The following is a 17,159-nucleotide window of genomic DNA, read 5'->3' as shown; positions in this document are numbered from 1 at the left end:
CACTCTACTAGGCGTAATTGTTTAGTTATGCAAAGATTGTTAGTAATTGGTCAAAAAGTGTTCTTTTCTTCAGTTGCTCTGACAAACCCATTTAAGTTGCCAATGGTTTTATTTCATGGAATACATTGTTCAGTTTAAAATAGTATTTTGTAATAGTGCAATAAAATATAGTTTTTGTGAGTTAAGGGAACTGAAATAATACGTAATAAGTCATCATTATAGGGTTGCTACCAGAAATAATGAATATGAAAATTGCTCTAGAGAATATTAATCCTGAAATTGTTTCTCGTAGAAAAATCCCATAACCACAGAGAAAAATAATAATAATTATAGGATTGATGTATGATTTATACAAATAAGAAATTAATTCACTCAGTAGTTATCAAGTGTGGCATAGAAGGTCCTCTGTTGCCATTTCAATAAGATAATTCATATTGCGAAAATAATTCTCTATGGTTTCCACCAACAAATGAGTTTTCAGACCAACCACGCAGCACTCGAAGAAAAGCTCATCAGGCCATGTGGTGTAACGGCAAACCCCTCCAGGCAAGGAGCTGACCCTTCACTGCTGGCTTTTGTGTTCACACTCCTGTCGAACTCACCGGGGAAGAAGGACCAGGTCAGTCTGAGAGTGCAATGACACTTCAGTCTCTGTTGATTGCAACACTGAAAGAACGTATTGAGGATTAATGATGTCTCCCAGTGAGACAGGACTAGCCTAGTTTAGCGCATGGAGTAGAAAAATCACGGTCAGTTTCATTCATGTTTTGCATTACTAAGAAAGAGTATAGCTAAAAATATCATGAAATCAGGCTTGGGCAAAATGTAGTGTTTATCCTTTCCCATTCATAAGTTAGAATTTAACTTAGCCATGCCTCACATTATGTAGAATAATGGGATAGTTCGTCCAAAAAATTACCATTCTGTCATCATTTATTCACCCTCATATTGTTCTAAACCCGTATGACTTTTCTTCTTCTGTGGAACAAAAAAGGATAATTGTACTGTTTGTCCATGCCTCAAAAAAGGACTCAAAAGCACCATAAAAGGGTCCATAAGACTCTTGCTCTATATTCCAATCCTTCTGAAGTCTAAATTTACTGAATTGCAATTCAAATAAATCTTGTAAGCCTGCTTCAGTTTGTTTGGCTCTGCAAATTTGAAGAATTTGGGGTAAATTAAAGCATTTAGGAAATTGTTCACAATAGTCCTTACAAAAAAATAAGTTTATTCAAGTGTGCTATTAGTGTACTTCTTTAAACTAAAAATGAGAAAGTATACTTTCAGTCTACTTTTGTACTTCTCGGAAATATACTTAAAATTGCACTTAAGTATTCTTGACTTACTTGAGAAAAGTATATTTGGACTATACATATACTCAATCTTTTGATCAAGAACTTAAAACTATAATTAAGTATTCTAAGTATACTTGGCTTGTAGACTCTTTTGATTGAGTAGCCTACTAAATAATTTCTTCACATAGTTTTACATACTGTCTTATAAACTCAGGCTTGTTTGAAAATGTTAGTTTATTAAGAAAACAGATATGTTCCTAATTCTGAGTGTCTGAATTTTTGTGTTCGCTAGTCTGGTAGTAGCCTGACAAGCCAGACCCACATCAAGATGTAGGGTCTGGGAACACACCATTAACAGGGCTCAATCCGAGGGGCGGGATAAATGGTTGTCTTTCAAATTCCCTCTGCACGCAATAGGATAGTGCTACAATCAACGAGAGCAATGAAGAAGGTGAAGCGGAGCTAGTCGGCAAAACTCCGAACACATATTCCTTTCTTAAGAATTACTTCAGTGCCGTTCTTTGTTCTTTCCTCAAAGAAAAGCTTAACTTCAAGTCTTCCAGAGTCGCGGCCAAAGCATGCGTATAAGTCCACTTGTAGTATAGATGCAGTACAAATGAGAAATGTAGTTTAAACTAATTGTGTACTTAAAGTTTACTATACTGTTAAACTTATAGTACACTTAAACGTATACTAGTATATACTAAAAAGTGGGCCAATTTAGTTCCAAGCTGTATTGAAATAGTACACTTACAAGTTTATTACTAGTACATTGATATTAGCGTACTTGCTACAAAAAAAATATACTTAAACATTACTTAAGTATACTTCATAAAATGAAATACTTCTTTTCGAAAGGGAAGTGAAAGTTAATTTATGAAAATACCCCATATGTTGGTATGCGTATGGTAACATTTTTCTGTTACAATTACTGTTACAATTTAGCATATACTGTTTTCTTAAATCATATCAAACAAAGTTGATTACAATTTTGTAATATAAACAGCATTTTAGGGTGTGTTCACACTTGGCAGGTTTGGTTAGATTGAAAACGAACTCTGGTGCGATTGCTCTGTTGATTAAATGTGAACGCTGCTATTCAAAACCTGGTGCACACCAAATCCACACCCGCTTCCAAGCTAACTCTGGTGCAGTTTGACTAAAATATGAACCCAACATGGACCAAAGACATGTAAACAAACCAAAAACAGTGATGTCACAAAATGCAACCACAAAAGGACAGAATGCTGAATTATACCTGTTTTTTCTTGTCACAGGAGCTACGTTGCCCATTACAGTTTGGTATAGACATCAGAAACGGTGTCTCCTTACAGCAGATATTCGTTTGTGTACAATAGAGGAATTCCCGCCACTGTTTTGACTCCTTTACACATTTTTAGCTCTTCAGGAGTTTTCAGCTGGTCAAAATACTATCATATGTACGCACATACAACAGGCGCATTTAGCCTAGAACACAGCATTGTTTTAGATCTTTGGTAAGGTCCGTTGCAAAATATGTTTTTGTATCTTTAGGTTCGGTCTTAAAAATGACTGCGTGAATGCTAACCGAACCAGGAATAAATGTATTATTTTCTTTTTTTGGTCTGGACCAAAAGAACCAAGAAAACCGAACTACAAGTGTGAACACACCCTTAATCTCAATTCAGTTCTTAATGGCATGTTATTTTGAATAAGGTAATCCTTACTATATTACTGTAAATATGGTAATCCTTCAGCACCATAGTACATATCAAAGTACTGTGGTATTACGGTAGGTACTGCAAGAGATAAAAGGTTAGGTTCATTTTAGAAACCCTTTTGTGACATTGTCCTTTGTCCTTTATAAAACAGGCATTTTACCAAGGGCAAAACCAACAATTTGTAACATGTTGCAGTGGCAAATACCAAAGCAGCACTGGACCTCCTTTTTGGATTTGTTCTTTGTGTATGCAAAAGGCTTTGTTTAATCCTGCATATTTTCTCTTTCATCATTGTGTTTGCAATGACATGAGGCACCATGTTTTTCTTGAGCACAAAGAATTATTTGCTGTTTTTTTATGTTTTTCTTGCCATGCAGTCATGACTAACATGGCTAGTTGTAACTTCAGGACTGACTTCACAGCATTTAGAGCAGAATTAGCATTTCCAAAACTTGTTTTTAGCTTTCAGATGCATTGTGAGAGACAATGGTATTGTAGCAAAGAAACAAATACAATCTCCTTAAACTCCTTCAGGCTGTTTTGAATGTAGTGGGTGGTGTTTTCTTCAAGAACCATTGCTATCTATATATTGTTTGTAAGTATTGTTTCAGTCATATTCTTGTCTAAGTTTACATAGATGTTGTCATTTAATTGTTTTTATTTCTAGTGACAGTGAGAAAATAACCTTGGTCATTAACTCAATGTGTCAATGGTTTCAGGAAGAAAATGGATTTGTGAAGACTAAGTCGGTATCCTAGTGTTTAAATTACGCTGTGTAAAGCAGTGTACGCCTGGGGCAGGAAACAGCTGCCCTCCCTCTGGCTTCATTGATCTGAAATTTCACCCCTAGATTGAAGAGCAACTTTTATTATTTAGTTTTAATTACCCCCTCAACCCTCACTCTCACAGGTTAGTGTAGAGACATAATCCCCCAGAGGGTCAGCAGCCAACTGGAGCTCCCGGGACCCGCACATACTGACTGTGAAGGACAGCGAAATAGACCTGTCAGGCACGGCTTAAAGCTTGCCAAAGCTCTGAAAGAAGGAGGAATAGTAGAGAATGAATGTGAACCGGGTGCTCGAGATTATACGGTGCTCTTTCCGCGAGTGAACGAAAGCATTTGACAACGGATAAAATGTATCTGATGTACATGATGATACTTCCTGGCTTTCCGTTCCTCCATGGTACCCTTTTAGAGACACAGGCTAGTAAATGATCTAATGGAGTACAATTATAACTCTGGAATTATGCATCCATTAGTGGATGAAATGGCTATTTGAATTTAATTTATAGGAGAGATGTTAAGATCATTACCGCCTCCTTTTTACACACCGGGGCCAATTTTGCCATCGTTCAAACCCGGTTGCTGCCTTATTTACTCTTCCAGCCTTCTTTGGTAGACTTTTATGTGGAGTAAAAAGACACACATAATTCCCCAAGCATTAGTGACTGAGTACTGCAGTTCTTTGTGATTGTAATTGTAGACATTTAGGAAATACACAAGGTTGCATCTCTTTCACAAATCAGAGCTTTGCTAGTTTATTAGATTATGATTTTAAGGAATTTGTACATTTGAATCGAAGGGTAGGATCCTTGCAATGTACAGTCACTGTGTTATTAAATTGCACATTTGCTGCTTATTTTGTAGCAGGCATTATCCCCATGACAGAAATCTAGGAAAGTATTAAAGGGTGGAGAGAGAAAAATAGCTGCACACAATCCTGGCTGCATCTCCAAACAGTAATAATTTGGCAATAATAGGCAATTCATCGCTTCATTCTTTGATGTATTTCCGATTTAATAATCTCAAAGCAAGGCTGAACCTCAAAGGATTTTGCAGACTGCATAGAAAAGCACTGAAGCCAGCCTTTTATGGCTGCCTACTCATATCAGCCAGCTCTCTTTGTTTCCTTCCCTGACATAGAAGATCATATTGAATTCAATTATAGCCAACCTCTACGGCCAAAGTTGGCTGTTTACTTGTGGCTCAATAATACCGCCGCACAGTCACATTGTCCATCTGATTAAAAATGTCAGCGGAGTCTCATAAGTGACAGATGGACTTAGATATTGTTCCTTGATATTTTTAGTGCAGAAACAGGTGTGTGTTTCCAGGGAGCGCTGCGAGAGTCGGTCTTGGTCCGTTAGCAATGAGATGCGCTCGTGAGTGACCAGAGCCTTGCCCTCCTTGTCAAAAACAGGATGGTGTCCGCCGGTCATTTTTGTCAGAGAACAGCCTGATTTGCCAGCCGTGATTGTCGAAAGCTGCTGTCGACACAAGTGCGAGGTGTTATGGAGGCACCAATCAGGCTGACAGATCTGAGCGTGGTGAGGGAACTGCCTGAGCTCATTTTCAAACATCAGGAGAATGAGCAGACAAGAGGATGTCTTTGACTTTGCCAAACCCCTCAGTGAGGTGAAACGGCTTTGCGACTGAAGTGTTTCTGAAGCCCCCTGAAGACCTTGTCCATCTGTTCCCCCCGGCCTCTCTACTCCCACTTGTCATTCACAGAGTAAACAAACAATCTAGTGCTTATTTATCCTGGACACTGCAGGCCACCAGATACCGAAATCTTACACTGCCTCCATGCCATTTCATGGCCTGCAAGGAGTTCCAATGACAGACACAGATTTCATAGATCCATGTGGTGAAATTGAGTATTTAAAAGGCTTCCAAAGATACATCATGAATATTCAAACAGATTTTGAAGCCAAGTAAATTTTAAATGCACTGCCAAAAATTATTTTAAAAAATATTCACTTGCTATTTTAATTAATATAAAAATAGGCATTGGTATTATCATCATTATTGATTTATAGTATAAATACCATAGACTGTAAAAGAAAACAGGGCAACCAATTTAATTCAACTCTTTATCCAGGCCGCTATACGTTATTCCTTGAATGGGCTACTTCATAGAAACGCATTCGACAGAAAGATCTCAGAGAGACAAAAAACTGTTGAAATATGACAGATAGTATCTGGATATAGTAGCTGTTGCAGTGCTGCTCACGTTATCTAACTGCAGTTAGAGTCTAACGATCTATTATATTACAATAAACATTAACTCTAACACGCTTCATAAAATACCACTTCAATTAATATTCCTGAGAGGTTGACTAATGCCATAAAATCTTAAAATATGCAGTAATTTCATCAATTTGCCAGCGAGTGTGCTTGAGATACATGAAATGAATGGGGTTCAATATTGGAACTATTGGTTGTTCGGAACTATTGGTCGCTCCATGCCATGGCTTTACTTCCGCATTCCTCAGTTCCTATGGAAGTCTATGGGAGTGTCGTAATTCTGTTTTTCAACGGCTCTGGTGATGACTAACAGACAGCAGACAAACAACGATCCACCTGTCACTCAAAGTGGCCACTCCCTTAATTATGCAGAACTTTAAGGCTTTATATAATGTAAACAAATTATTTATAAAAAAATATTCACCCCCTCACAGTCGTCATGAAGGGCAAAATTAGCTATATAGGCCAAAACCACAATTTGTACCAGGCTGTAAACATGTTTTTTTCTGCTGTAAAGTTGGGCATTTTAACATGGGGCTCAATAAGATTCTGCTCCCTTCTGGAGCCTGTCCCTAGCGGCCAGTTGATGAATTGCAGTTTAAGTCACTTCCGTATTGGCTTCAAGAGAAACTGGGGGAGGTTGCCGTTTGATTAATACACAACTGTTCAAAGTTTTTTAAAGAAACTAATACTTTTATTTATCAAGGATGTATTCAATTGATCAAAAGTGTCAATGAGCACATCTATAATGTTACAAAATAGTTATATTTAAAATAAAAGCTGTTCTTTTAAACTTTCTATTCATCAAAGTATCTTGAAAAATAAATAATTAAAAAATGTATCAAGGTTTTCTGCGGTCAAACGATTAATCACATCCAAAATAAAAGTTTGTGTTAACATAATATATTTGTGTATGTGTAATTATTATGTTTATTTGAATACGCACACACACACACACACACACACACATGTTTATATATATTTGCATGTACATACTGTATGTATATATATTTATATATTTTATATTATATATATAAATATTTTATATATGAATTAAAAAATGCTTAAATATATAGGTGAATGTGTGTGTATTTATATATACATAATAATTATACACAGTACACACAAATATATTATGTAAACAAAAACTTTTATTTTGGATGTGATTAATTGTGATTAATCGTTTGACAGCACTAAAAAATATAAAACATATTCATAATATTCAGCTTTGTCATCACAGGAATGAATTGCATTTTAATATATCAAAATAGCAAACCGTTTTTAAAATTGTTATGATATTTCATACAGTTTTTACTGTATTTTTGATCAGAAAAAAATAATGCATGATGCCCCTAGTCATCCACATGGTAACCCCTGTAGCCTGAAAAAGAGAATACAATTTCAGATTTATCTGTCAGAAGTGTGAGAGAGCGTGAAGAGTTCGAATTTTAACAGGCCTTTGGCTGTGTTTTAATATAGATGTGCAAGTGTAGTCGCACTGTCTACCTTAGGCAAATGTTTCTATTCCAGAAAAGTGCTGTCACAGTATTCAGAGATGAAATGTAAAGTGTTCGTGTATTTCTAATCTCATTTAATGTATAAAGCTGCATGATTGATATTATTAAAGTTCAATGTAAAATGGCTTTTCTGTTATTATGATGATGAATCTTAAAGACATTGTTAGAAAAAAAAAAAAAACAGGCAGTGTGTTCAAGAAGGAAGGATGGCAACCATGCATTAGGCAATTACTTGAAATCAATTGGATGTAAATTGAAAAAGAAAAGCTTGTTTCCACACACCGGTTCCTTGTAATTTCCTGTCTGTCTGTCTGTCTGTCTATCTATTAGTTGATTTGTGGTTCAGCACCTCAGCTCATCACATGTTGTTGTGAAATTCTCCACCATCTGAGTCGTCTCCCACCCACAGTCTCGCAGTCTTGCTCTTAAATCCTTTCACTAATATTTGTTTTTTGTGATCCCTGCATCCTCTCCCCCCTTAGGCCATTGCCAATCCTCTAGCACTTCATCAAGGATTGATATCAACACTCAATTGGTACTTGGAGAGGTGTGCTTGTAGGATAGTGAAGCAGTGCCTTAAGGACTCCGCAGCTGAAAGTACAGAGAAAGCCTGAGGGGGTTTCAGTACATCTGTAAAACATGTTTCTATCTGAGCGTAGAAGGAAATCAGGGACAATGATTGGTCAAGATTACTCAAAACCCACTTGTTCTTCATAGGCTGGAATCTTGTAAAAACCATAGGTGGGAGTTGTTATTGTATTCTTGAGTAAAATGAAGGGCAAGACCAAAAAACAAACATGCAAGCATATATTCAGCTCGCTGTGATATTTCCAGCAGAGCAGCGTCTTGTTTTTCCGAAAGAGAGTCTGCTGTCCTTAATCATAAAGAGAGCTTGCTGACAAAAACAGATGCTATCCAGACAAAAAGATGACCTAGTCATTTCACTGTAGAAATGGGGATGCACTTGTTTTGGGAAATCCGTTATGAAAATGTGGAGCATCAGAAGGGGACGGATAATCTCAGATTATTTCCACATGGATTGCTTGAAGTGCAAGCAGTCAAATCTGCAGATTGAGCTGAAGCACAAATAACTTGAATTAATAGAAGGAAGAATGAAGGAATACTTGGAACGGGGCCTAGACTCTATCCCATTCCAAAGTGCTTGAGGAAAAATGAGCTCACAAATACTTAGACTTCAATTTCATAGCCCCTCGCTTAATTTATTTGCTGCTTTTTGCAGAATAAGCAAAAACTATGCCATCCATTTTCAACACGAACAGTTTGACATCACTGCACTACAGCACTACAATATAACATGATCAGGAATGCTAAATATCAGACACATCAATGCTGATATTTCAGATAAAAACTCATTGCTATTGCTTTTATACAACTATTCAATAAGTAGTTAATTCATATTGAGTAATTTACATTTTAGACACAATAGGTACCAGTTACATTCTCTGTTCTTGCTCTTGAAATGAAAATAGTTTCAATCAAAGCCAAAGCATATTCAAACGTTCCGCATTTCAGAGCAACACATCAGTGGTGTTGCTGAATGGATTCAATCATTCACTCATAAACACATTTTCTCTGAGTAGGTACTTAGTAAAGTGTCCATTAGATGTGCACTTCAAAATAGAAGTAGTAGGTCATCTGGGTACTTTCTTTGCCTACTGTTTTCAGAATGCTGTGACTCTGGACATACTACTCTTTCACACACCTTTTTCGCCTAGCTACTATATAGCACACTGTAAAAAAAGTTGCTGCCTTAAATTTTTAAGTACAATAAACCTGGATGTTTAAGTCACTTATCTAAAAGTTGTAACGGTTTTTTTCACACATAAAAAATATAGATGGATTTTAGGAAGGGGGTCCCTCATAAAACGTTCATCATATTTGGAGGTCCTTGGCATCATAAAGCTTGAAAACCCCTGCCATACAGTAACTTACGGAAAGAGTGACTGAAAAAATCCCTCTCACTAATGCTCAGACTCATAACTGATAACCCACAAAGGAACCAATGTACAAGATGTTAAACTGTTTTATTAAATATCAGCGCTCTTGGAAAGCTAACCTTGGCCAATCAAATGAGCTCTATAAATTAAATTATTAATTTCTTGACATCAAGGGAGGCAACGGCATCAATGAAAAGCTCCTGTCAAACTAGATGAGTTCACATCACTTCCGAGCGACACCACAGGAAGCATCAAGGCTCTTGTAGCTGACACAATCATTTGAAAACTTGAGCGTGACATCCTCATCAAAGGATAGAGCTCTCAATATTGGCATTAGAGACTCTTCCGTTTGTTTTTTATGTTTTTAGGTCTTGTTATCACAGAAACAGACACGCACCAAGTGCCAACGCCCTGCTCATCCTGAAAAATGGCAGCTTTTTGCTCCAAGACTGTATCTCTCAAAGTCACCAGGGATATCTGCGGTAGCCACGATAGCTTTGTTGTTGCTGGGAGTTCTTTACCATGGTGACGGCATGTCAACTGCTCCTCTCTGCACTAAGGCACTTGGGGCAGAGAGCATTCATGAGGTCTTTTTTCTCTTATGAAGTGAGCATGACAACAAAAGAGAAATGGCTTGCCATTAGAAAAGGGTGAGAAGTGGGTCACTGGCCTATTATACAGAGGTTGGTGCACAATCTGGGATGAGTGAACTCATTCTGTTGCACCGAGAGATAGCAGCATATTTAGATTTTGCCTTAAAAAGCATTAGCGTTATTTACCAGTCAACAGAAGCCACTGAAAAACTTCATAAAAAAAGACCCACATACATTGTAGCTCACATTGTGCTGAAACCTTTTCTTTTAAACTAGCACTCACATTTATATTGTTTTACAGAAAATGTTTTAACAGAATGACTGGCATGGCAGTGCTGAATGTAAAATAGTGCATTACAACTGATGTCATCATCAAACCTGCTTAGGATAGAGCGTCTGTTTTTGTCATTCTCAAATTAACACTCACACATTATCAAATAATATATTAAAGCTTAGTTGGAGATGAAAAGGGGTGGTTCCCCCCAGTAGAGAGGGGATGATAAGCAATACTGTGTGCATCAATAGTGCCCCCTAGTGCAACCATATATATCTTTTATTTTTTGGATTTGGGCCTGCTTCTATTAAAAGAAAGAAGGAAAATTCCATTATTTACTCACCCTGTTCCAAACACCTATGCTCTCATTATTTCTGTGGAACACAAAAGCAACATTTTTAAAGAATATCCTGGACTTTAAGACTCCCAAGCTCTAAAATGACACAAAAAAAAAAACCATTATAAAATGATCATCCATATTCCAGGTCTTCTGTAGCCAGACAGACATTTATTATGTTTTTCATCCGAAAATTGTTATATCGGCAATTAACAATCATGAGAATTCATAAAAAAGGAAATATCCAGTTCATGAACAAATCATTCTTTTGAGTAGGATCTTGGAAACACTTTATAATGCGGTTTCATTAACATTAGTTAACTACACTATAGTTAACAAATAGGCTGCACTTCTACACCATTTATTAATCTTTGTTAATGTTAATTTCAACATTTACTAATACATTATTGAAATCAAAAGGTTGTATTTGTTAACATGCACCAAAGTAACATGAACAAACAATGAACAGCTATTATAACGTTAACAAAAAATACAATTGTAATGTATTGCTCATGGTTAGTTCTTAACTAATGTCAACAAATGAGACCTTATTGTAAAGTGTTACCATTCAATAAATCAGTTAATTCAGTCCACATACATTTGATTCATTCGTGGATTGGATGACCTGGTTCTCAAATTCAACTCGAAGATCCGGTTACTATGGCTAACAAAGGAAAGTAAATTATTTAAATTTGGGATTGTTCATCACTCAAAGCTACTGTACGACATTAAAAGACTTTAATTGTAGAGTATGATTCATATGGACTTCTTTTATGATTTCTTTTAATTCTTTTTGAAGCTTAAAAGCTCCAGCTTCCATAACTGTAAAAGAGTGAACAGCACAGATAAAGCAAGTCATACAGGTTTTGGCAACTTTTGTATGAATTAATCGTTTAATTTAAAAGTTTTTTTTGTTTGTTTTTTTTATTATTGCAAACATTGAACTTTAAATGGAGGCTAGAGAGTCAAACCTGTGCCTATGAGGTCCATTAAGTCAGGATGTTATTGGCATCTGTGGGTTTTGATGTTTTCCATCATCACCTCGAGCAGTCACTCTAATGGAACGTGGGTTGAAGGCTTCGTCATCAAAAACGACCTTGCGTCCTCATTACACGTTGCACCACACAGACTATGTGACTGAAGGTCTGAAGACGCTTTCTGGTTTAGAAAGAGGAATTAATTTTTCCAGCGGGGGAGTTCTGTCATGCAGAAGAAAACCTCAAAGCAAGACACAAAACTGCAACTTCCAACACGGTTGCAGCAACACAGTCTTCATTGATTTTTAAATGACACAAAAAGCATGTGCTTTCTGCTCCCTGAACTTGCCTTTGAATAAAACACCCATTCTGCTAATGACAAGAATTGCTTCTTATGAAAAAGAATGTCTATGAATTTTTAAAAGGGTTCCTATTAAGAACTTTACTGTAGGAGATGTTCTAAGGATAAATGCATAATATTAATACATATTTTAGATACCATACAGCAGCCTTTATATATGACATTTTGAAGTTATTTGAATGTTACCGAAAATATCAAACTCAAAAAAATATGATCATAAACTAAATGCATTTATGAGCATCATAATCATATTTTGAATCTCCTTCCCAAATCTACTCCTTTCATTTTTGCATCCAACTGCATTAGAATAATCAATTTTACTTTTCTGCTGATGACACTGTTGCATTGTACAAACATCCATGGCAGCTTTTATGTTAATCAAAATAAGTACAAGAGGAATAAAGACATGATTCAAGATAGGTCACCACATGTTCTTTACTTCCATGTAACCATGTATGTGTCATCCCTCTTTACCTAGAGCTGCAAATCACAGGGAAAAAAATGACCTTTACATAACAACCTGCCATTTGGAGATTGCTTTCCCCCAACTCATCTGGTTGCTTTGATCAAGGTAACTTATGTTTCAGATGCCCGTGTAAACACAGCTATCTAATTCCTAACAAAGACTGTTCTACACGGCACATGTCAGGACAAACATGCCTGTATACTCATGCACTGACAAGCAAGGAGACATCAGCGGGTCGTGTTCGGTACACACTGGGACATCAAGTGTTGAATAGTTATCATGCCTTATCTAAGGATTCTGTCATATATTATTCACAAGAGTCACCATAACTGTGGTCGTTGATTATTAATTAATACAGAATTATGCACTTACTTTAGATGGAAGAACTGTATGATGCTGAACATTAATGTTTGATTTAACAACTCTTATTATTCAATAGTTTTGTTCAATAACAGGTGTGGAATCCGGGTAATGAAGGTATGTCTACACCTTAATTTGCATCCAAACATGTGCCTATATATCTCTGGCATTCCATACAATCTCATAGTGATGTAAAGTCTCATTTCATTTCAATGAACGTGTTAAAAATATATTCAGGGATTCTTTAAAGGAACATGCCGACTTTTTGGGACTTTATCTTATTCCCCGTATCCCCCAGAGTTAGATAAGTCCATACATACCATTCTCATCTCTGTGCGTGCCATAACTCTGCCTGTCTGACTTACCCACCGCTAGCCTAGCTTAGCACAAAGACTGGAGGTCCAGCTAGCCTATTGCTCAATAAGTGACAAAATAACGCCAACATTTTCCTGAATGTTGAAGCAGCGCCTGAAAATAGGCTAACTTCCGTCAACATAACCAACGTGACAGGTCTTAGTACACAATGGACACATCACAACATGTAAATAGGAAAATGTTGGCGTTCTTTTGTCACTTATTGATCTTTGTGCTAAGCTAGGCTAGCGGTGGGTGCGTCAGACAGAGTTATGGCATGCACGGAGATGAGAATGGTATGTATGGACTTATCTAACTCTGTGGGATACGGTGAATAAGCTAAAGTCCAAAAAAGTTGGCGTGTTCCTTTAAGTAAATGAGCCATTCAATGAGTCATTGACTTGACAAACGCTTGAAATTATTCACTCTGATTCATAAGCTAATCGTTCAATTCCAATCTCAAAAGACCAAAATAACAATTTGTTGACAGTTTGGGCATCACTTCAATCTTGCCTCTCTCTCTCTCTCTAGTTAAAATGCAATAAACAGTTTTTTTATATCTTATACGCAATTTTGCTCTGACCTTTCATTTTATAGCTGTGCATGTCCCTATATTGGCTTTATTTTATAAATCATAATAATTTCATTTAATTTATTGGTTAGTTAGAAATAATGGTAACACTGTACACATAAGGTTTTATGTTAGTTAACATGAACTAACAATGAACTGTACTTCTACAGCATGAATTAATCTGGTAATGTAAATTGCAACATTTACTAATACATTTTTTAAATAAAAATGTAATTAACTATGAATGAAGAATTGTACGTCATAAATAGAAATAAATTCTGTAAAAATATATGGTTTTATTTTAACACAATAAGGTTTCATTAGTTAACATTACTTTTAGTTAACATGAACTAAGAAAGAACAATATGCATTTATGAATCTTAGTTAATGTTAATTTCAACATTTACCAATACATTATTAAAATCAAAGGTTGTATTGGTTAACATTAGCTAATGCACTGTGAACTAACATTAACAAACAATGAATGACTGTGTTTTCTAATTTTATAACTAAAATTAACAAAGATTAGTCAAAACTGTAACAAATGTATTGCTCATTGGTAGTTAGTTAATACATTAACTAATGTTAACAAAAGAGCACTTATTGTAAAGTGTTACCAATATATTTCTAATTGATAGTTCATTTCAGATAATGCATTAACTAATGTTAACAAATGAGACCTTATGTCATGTTTTGTTGCATTGTGTTTGTTCCTGTTTCTAGTCTGTCAGGTTCATTCAGTTCACCTGTTCCTCGTTAATTAACTCATTAGTTCCCTCGTTTAGTTCTGGTAATAGCTATAGCTATTGCTATTATTGTTGGATTAAAGACTATTTCCTGGAATTCTCTTTCGTCGTGCGCTTCCTTGCAACAGCCACCTTATTAGCTTTTTGTCTGCCTCATTTCAGAAAAGTAACCATTACATTCTAAAGAAAGAAATTACAGTAATGAGACATCCTCAACCTCTGGAGCGCGCATACTTCAGAATTAGACACAGCAAGTTTTGCTTAAATAACTAATTCTTTAGTAGTGTAGCTTAGTTGTTCCAGTTCCAATTATATAGGCTTTTTTTTTTTAACTGGCCTGACAAATGACTTGTTTATAAGACCACTGGGACTGTGGGATTTTTGTGTACAGTTCTAAATTTTAAAAACTTTTTATAAACTTTCATAAACGTATTAATTCTGTGTGTATACTGTATGATACTGTGTAAACTTGATTCACCATTCAACCAGTTGGCATTCAAGATTTGCTGGTGAACATCTTGGATCAACCCATGTTGATCCAGTGTGGTCCAGCATGGGAATTCATGGCCAAGCGTATAATTCAGTGTCAGTGCATACATACAGTAATGGCACTGATGCTGTTAACCATGCAGGAGGCATTGTGTATGTGTCATGTGTCCTCCACGTCCAGGAGCTACAGTGAATGTGTCGAGGGCAGAAGATCTCTTAACAACAGCTGTATGAGATGACAAGGAACAGAACACTGATGGCTCTATCGTGAGCCAGCTGTCCCTCAAAATCTTCCAGCATCAATCACACTGTCACTGATGTGCTGTTATAAATCCTCTGTCGCAGCGTCTTCAGGGGTCAACACGCTCAACTGCACCAGCGGTGCTTTATCCTGCTTAGTAAGGCTAACGTAATGTTTTCACTGTTTAACAGTCTACAAAATTGATGATGTTATCGCTAAGAAGCAATTGGGTATCGCCCTCAGGGAATATTAATTAGATATATGAAGATATTTATCAAAAGTTTAAAAAGTGTTTTTATGCCGTGATCTTCTTCAAAGCAATTACCCGACACTATCCAAGTATGATACCGATAAGCATCTAGGTTGTTGAATGTATTAACGCTATGGGTGTCTTGCATTCAAAGCAGGAGTGAAGGATTTATTTTACCAACACAGAGGAATCAATTTGCTGCCAGATTCATCCATTACGTTAATATGTTAAAGTGGTCATTTGGTCTTCAGTAGCGATAGCATACAATCAGGAGACTGGCAGACTGACGCCAGCGCTGGATAACCAGACCGTTGTCTGCCTCCATGCCCCATCCTCAGGGTAAAAGCTGCTGGATACGGGGGAAGGTGGCTAAACTGGCTCCAATTTAACGCCTCATTATGCAAATTGATCATCTCAATTGACCATCACTCTGATAATGGCAGGGCCAGACTGCAGGGGAGTTGAGATATTCCTCCAGAAAACATCAGTTAAATGCCCTGAGAGCTAAAAATAAGATTTGGATGTGAATTGAAGGAGACACTCTAGATGGTTTTCAATGGGGCATGACTATGCAGAGTGGCAATGAAGCTAAGAGTTACCTCAGCGACCTGATGGTCAGACACCCTGAAATGTCAACTGTAATTTGGTTTTAAAGGACAGCTACGGCAGAAACTCTGGCAGCACGTCTCAGTGCTGAGTTAAATTAGCTGAGTTAGACATTGGCACTCTTAAAACGGCGTTTGGTGTTAACCTGTTGCTGCAAATTAAGATGATGTGCAAATAACGCGCAGTTGCGATTATTTTCGTGCCATTGCAAGCACCATGTGGATGAGCTGGCTCTGTCAGGGCATAATTGCATTGATTGGCCTGGCCAGCTCTTCCTAATCTAGAATTATTATGATACATTAACAGCTGTGACTTGTTGTTTACAAGGCATTTATCAAGTGTTGTCAGTGTAATGGGACAAATTCCCACCTATCACGTTTATCACTGACTGAATCAGCCCTGTCGGATCCGGATGACGAACCAATCTAGGAAAAAGGCTTAAATGTGAGCCTTCAGATAATGTTACTTCACCCTAAAATGATCCATTTTAAATTGGGAAAACAATCCAATTGTTTTTTCCTATTGGATTGAAGAGAGACAATAATTTTATGAATGGTTTACATAATTGATGAGGGCGCATCCACTGAACTGACTGTTCAATACATAATGTGCGGTACAGAATGTAATTCAGGTTAATGTGCTCGCTGAACCTTTCATGCCATAATGGACTGTGGGTTTGTACTTGAAGGGTTCGAGAAAGACACATAATGTTGCAATGTTCTTCATGCAAAATTACAGTAAATTAATTTGAGATGACTGTACTGTTGCTAAATGACATTAGCCTCTGAGTGTCAGTGTAATATTCCTTATCAGTGAATCATTTAACTGAACACTCATTAAAACAGAACTGAGGATTTGACACACATATGTTGCACTAGACAAAGAAAGAGAAGAGACCAAAGGATGAAGAAAGAAGAACAGAAGGAGGCAGCGATGCGTCAGTATGTTTTCCCCTAGTTGTCTGAGTGAGGATGCTTCATATTCCACCGTATCGATTTCAGCTTCTTTTTTGAAGTGGTTCCCGAAAGTGAATCAT

Source organism: Gobio gobio (genome assembly GCF_949357685.1).
Source record: "Gobio gobio genome assembly, chromosome: 17".
In the NCBI taxonomy this organism is placed as follows: Eukaryota; Metazoa; Chordata; class Actinopteri; order Cypriniformes; family Gobionidae; genus Gobio; species Gobio gobio.
The sequence above is the reverse complement of the archived record's forward strand: the minus strand, read 5'-3'. Positions refer to the sequence as shown.